Genomic DNA, 5383 nt, shown 5'->3' with positions numbered 1-5383 from the left:
AAAAGGAACTCTGTGGATTTTCCCAAGGGAACTATTTGTAACACTAATCAGGTCTTATAAATGAATATTTGACCCAAGGCTTTAAAACTTTTAGAATCTGGTCTGTGTCTATGTAACTTTTTTCTGAATGCTGGTTAACCACAAGCCAGGAAATACTGTCTTCATCCTGAATGCTGGGTAGTTACATGAATAACAGCCAACGACTTAAATTCTAACTCCAAATATTGTTCTAGATATACACGTGTTCAGAGAGTGTCATGCTAGACATCTGTTTATAAATATTAGTACATATGGCACATTTGCTAGAGTAGCTCAGGGACTTCTGCAGGGAACCAGGTCTTGGGAGGATTGGCCTCCTCCAGCCTAGACAGAGTTCAGACTGCAATGCTGATAAAAATGGAATCATTCCCTATTTAACTGTTTTCCCACAGTTTGACAGTGACACTTACTAATTTATTTTGGGCCAATGTTTCCAGAATTTTGGCTTCTAATTACTTCTATAGCTGATATTATTAATTACATATTTAAGGATTATAATCATATAATATCTGTATGCATCTGATCCCTTAGAGAAATTCATGGTCCCTGAATGGAAATATCTGCCTAATATGCATCAGTTTTTATTAATAATGACTCATACTGGGTAAATCTGGATTGACTTCTGTATCTGAATCTCTCTGTTTGTCATTTCATCTATCTACATAGGAAGCTAGGACCCAAAGAGATAGGAGGAGAAGAATTTCCCATTACATCATATCTGTGGCTGCAACTCAACATTGCATGAGGCTTGTGCTTGACTTTGCACTGGTGGGAGAAAAAGTTCTATTAGGGTGTTGAGAGAAAATGAGTGATTTTAGGGAGACGTGGCACACAATTGATGAAAAATTACTTTTATGGTGTTTCACTTAACTAATATCAAAATCATATATGCTTATATACATGTATTTATATACACCATAGATTGGTATATGTGTATTAGCAGCTGTCAGCAGATAGAAGGGATATTTGAAATTGTTTTTGGATTGCAGTGGATGGAAAATCAAGGTTAGCATAGAAATCCTAACAGATATTGAAATAAAAATTATTAACAACATGTTCAGAGGGAACCTAGTATGAACTTGAAAGGTCCTAACAGGAAGGCACCATACCAGCATGGCCGAGGCGCAGTCCTGCTGAATTCTAATGCCATTCCGTGTTTATCCTACTGTACCGAAAGGAAAACTGTAAAAGGTGGTGCTGCCATCCACCCTAGTAGAGTAGGAGCTGCTGCTGAACTTAAGGCGCACTCTTATCAAGGCTCATATTTGTGGATGTCATGTTCTTTGTGTCTAGTACAGTGAGAAATCACACACACACACACACACACACACACAGACACACACAGACACACACACAGACACACACACACAGACACATACACTCACACACATACCACTGCCAGGAAGCAGACACTGGCCATCATTTGAGTGATTATTTTGCTGTATATTAAACAATGTTATCTCTTTCTAAAGTGTTATCCTGGGCCAGTGAGATGGCTTGGCCAGTGAGTAAAGGAGCTGGCTACATAAGCCTGGTGACCTGAGTTCAAAGGTGGAAATAGAACGCATTCCATAAAGTTGTCCTTTGATCTCACTCACATGTGTGCTGTGGCACATGAGCGTGCCACCCCCACTGTGCATACACACACCATGATAATAAAAGTTAAATGAAAAGTAAGGAGCCCAATGCTGAGGTCAGAATTAGCAAAGTGAGGTTATTTGAGTCATTTGATTATCAGTGTTCATATACATTCTCTGGAGACTGGAGTGTTTGTATGCATTTGTGTTTAAGTGCTTTATCCCACTACAGGGCACAGAACTATACAGTATGATGGTGATCTATGTACCTGAGTATAAAATGTGTGTTTTTTCCAAGTGGTAATTTCATCTATGTCTTCTTGAGAGGTCACAGGCCACATTAGGATGATGGTAGAAATTATTTTGCCAAGTGAAGAAATAGAAACTGGAAATGGTCAAGGGTGGGGCACGGGGAAGAAATGACCACAGGATTGGTAGGGGGAAGGGAGCTGAACTCATTGTTGTGAACAGAAAGAGGCCCTGGCAATGTTGTTGATGGCCAATAACATTGAGTCACCGTTCTAGATGGACAGTTTACTCTTGCACTTTCCACTTGAACTGTACAAGATGAGACAGCTTTTGAGCACTCGTGACCAAGCTTTGCGGCAATCAAGGAACTGTCCCTCTACTGAAAATCTTCTTAAACGCATGCTCTTTTCAATTTTGTTTTGTGTTTATGTTGGTAAAGGGTTATAGGTGTGTGTGTGTGTGTGTGTGTGTGTGTGTGTGTGTGTGTGTGTATGGAGGGTCATTCCTCAGGCATCCATCGTTTATTTTCTCTTACGACAGTATTTCTCACAGTCCAGGAACTCATCTTTAGGGCTGGGATGGCTGGCCAGTAAGCTGTAGAGATCTGCCTGCTTCTGCTTCCCCAGCCGTGAATACTAATCTCAGTCGACATGCCTCAGTCTTTTGAAATGTGTGTTCTGCTGATTAAACTCTGGTCCTCAGGCCTATAAAGTAAATACTCAGCAACTGGACTACCCTTTCTCCAACCCCACTGTTTCTTCACAACAAAATTAAGAACATAAAATTGAAATGAAATATTATCATTGGTGCATTGTATTAGACTTTTCCTGTTTGTGCTATTTTTAATGGATAAATAAACCTTTGAACTTTTAGTAAATAACTAGGTGTAAAACTAAAACCATATTGGAAAAAATGTGTCAAAGAAAAGGACAAGACACTAGTGCCAATGCTTTGATGGAAGGCTACTTCCCTGCATGTAGCACCCTGGAGGAACATAGTCCATGATGAGACCCTGCGTGGGAAAGGTGTGTGTCTTTCTTTGCAAAATAGGAGAAGGGTAAATCCTGAAAGGGGTGAGGGAAAGAGAACCAGGCTCATCTGTCAAAAGCTCCTCTACACACAGTGAGTGTGGGTTTTTCGTTCTTTTAGTCCCCGTGTGTTACTCCCCTTTGTCAAGTGATAGGGTGGGTGCTCAGGGAGATCCCTGATCTAGTTTCATCCCTCTTCTGGGCTTCATGCTAACTAGGCAGAGAATGGGAGCTTTAATGGACCTGGTTTGGCTGCTATGGAGGGTCTCCTGGTGATCAATGGAACTGAGTGTATGCATGGCTTGAATGGGCAATGCTTCCTTATCATGTCTTATAGATCCAGCTCCTGCCATCATGCCTCTGCTTTAATTTCTCCTATTAAGAAATAAATAGCCTAATGTTCTATTATATTCCTTCCCACCATATCTATATTATCCCACCATATAGAAAAAAATTTCAAATATATCTGAGATTTCCCTATTCTTAGACTCTTTTGAACAAACCAGAAATTCATGTTGCTGTGTGAGAAGGCTTTTCTTGGGGAAATACAAGACTACACACACACACACACACACACACACACACACACACACACACACACACACACGCTACTATTCACCCTGTGTATGAAGCCCACACCCTATCAAACTAGGGATAACACTGTCTAAATTAGGGTTTCATTGCTGTGAAGAGACACCATGACCAAAGCAACTCTTAAAAGAGACAACACTTAATTGGAGCTGGTTTACATGTTCAGAGGTTCAGTCCATTATCATCAAGGCAGAAGCATGGCAGCATCCAGGCAGGCATGGCAATAGAGGAGCTGAGAGTTCTACATCTTGTTCTGAAGGCAAACAGGAGAAGGCTGGTTTCCATGTGGTTAGGAGGAAGGTCTCAAAGCCCACCCCCACCGGGACACACTTCCTCAAACAGGGCCACACTTACTTTAACAAGGCCACATATCCTAATAGTGCCACTTCCTGGGCCAAGAATATACAAACCACCATAATAACCAAAGTCTAACTTTCAAAAGTGGGTTACTTATAGAAGTATGAGTATTATAAGAGCAGAAATAACTCAAAGCCAGCTGCATCACCAAAACCCACTTCAGCATAGGTGACAGCTCCTAAAACCTGGAAATCTAAAGCACACTGCACAGCCTACAGGCAGCTCAAAAGGTTAAAGTCTGCCCTTTCCAGGTGATTCTGAGCCTTGTGATGGCAGCACGTCTGATTTCTGATCCTTCTGGGCAGCTGCTGGTCTAATCTCAGAGTCCTCTGTCTTTGCAACTTGACTTTTCTGAGAGTGACTCTCAGCAGCCTTGATTCTTTACTCTGTGTGGGAAGGGCCTAGTGAGTCTGCTAAGTTTCAGGGACTTCCTGAAGCAGTTTTGAGTTGTTTAATTTGTGTCTTAAGGAGCTTCTCTAGAAGGTAAAAGGTTTGAGTCTAGGAGGAAACTGCAAACAACACATACCCACTTCTTCCATGAAAGTGTACTTCTTGTTAAAGATTCAAAGAATGTAGAGGTGGTAAACTCCACAAGCTAGTTCTTGCTTCTCTTCCCATGTGCCCTTCCATATTCTATCCCCATCTGTGTCTTTCTATTACCTTACCAGCTATCAATTCATTCTTTTACTAGTTGTTTATTTCTTGACCTGTAGTTGAGAACTGGGTCTCTATACTTGGTCTCTGAACTGGGGATCCTTTCCTGGTTATCTCATCCTGGCTCACTGATTTTACTGCTTTTATTGGCCGATGATTCATAAATTTGTGTGTCTACCCATAACCTTCCATGTGAACTCCAGACTTGTATTCAAAGTCTACCCATCATCCCTGATTACATGTTTAACACGTTGGAGTCTCAACTTTACTCCATAATCCACCTGTCCCCATAGTCTCTCCTGTGTTACGTGGTGACAATTCCATTTTTTAAATTTTATAGATAACCAGTGAGTAAGTCAATGTGAGTTATATTTAAGTTGTTTTTCTCATGCCGACACTAACTTAGCCATGGTGGTTAATATCTCAATGACTGCAATGATGGACTTTGACACTCTTTGTTCCTTCTTGCCCCATGGCTTATAATATTTGTTGTCTGTAGCTCAGACTTGTAGGTTTTCAATTAGATCTTTAAATTATGGATACAATTTTTTTCTGGTGTTTTTGTTTGTTTGTTTGATTTTGTTTTCTGAGTGCTGAGGTCTCTGGCCTAAAAATGCAACCACTTTCTCTTGCCTGTAGTGTAGAGTGAGATGGTACAAAGAGGAGAATTACAATAGACAGTGCCATTGAAAAATGAGAAGAAGGAGGATGGTGATAGCTGCTGTTCCTAACAGTTCAAAACTCACTCAGGCCTGTTTCCTCAGTTCTCTTTGCCCCCAAAGCAGAAAGTAGGCCCTAGGAGTGGTATAGCTGGGTCCTCTGGCAGTACTATGTCCAATTTCTGGAGGAACCGCCAAACTGATTTCCAGAGTGGTTGTACCAGTTTGC

General features: G+C 41.1%; 1 protein-coding gene across 15 annotated transcripts in view; it reads left to right on the top strand.

The window, feature by feature from the left end:
• Positions 1 to 5383, top strand: part of Il15 (interleukin 15) — a 75851-nt gene that overhangs the window by 2277 nt on the left and 68191 nt on the right. The window lies entirely within an intron of this gene.

This window comes from Mastomys coucha, unplaced genomic scaffold, assembly GCF_008632895.1.
Source record: "Mastomys coucha isolate ucsf_1 unplaced genomic scaffold, UCSF_Mcou_1 pScaffold22, whole genome shotgun sequence".
NCBI classification, from domain to species: Eukaryota; Metazoa; Chordata; class Mammalia; order Rodentia; family Muridae; genus Mastomys; species Mastomys coucha.
This window is presented reverse-complemented; position numbering and strand designations above follow the sequence as displayed.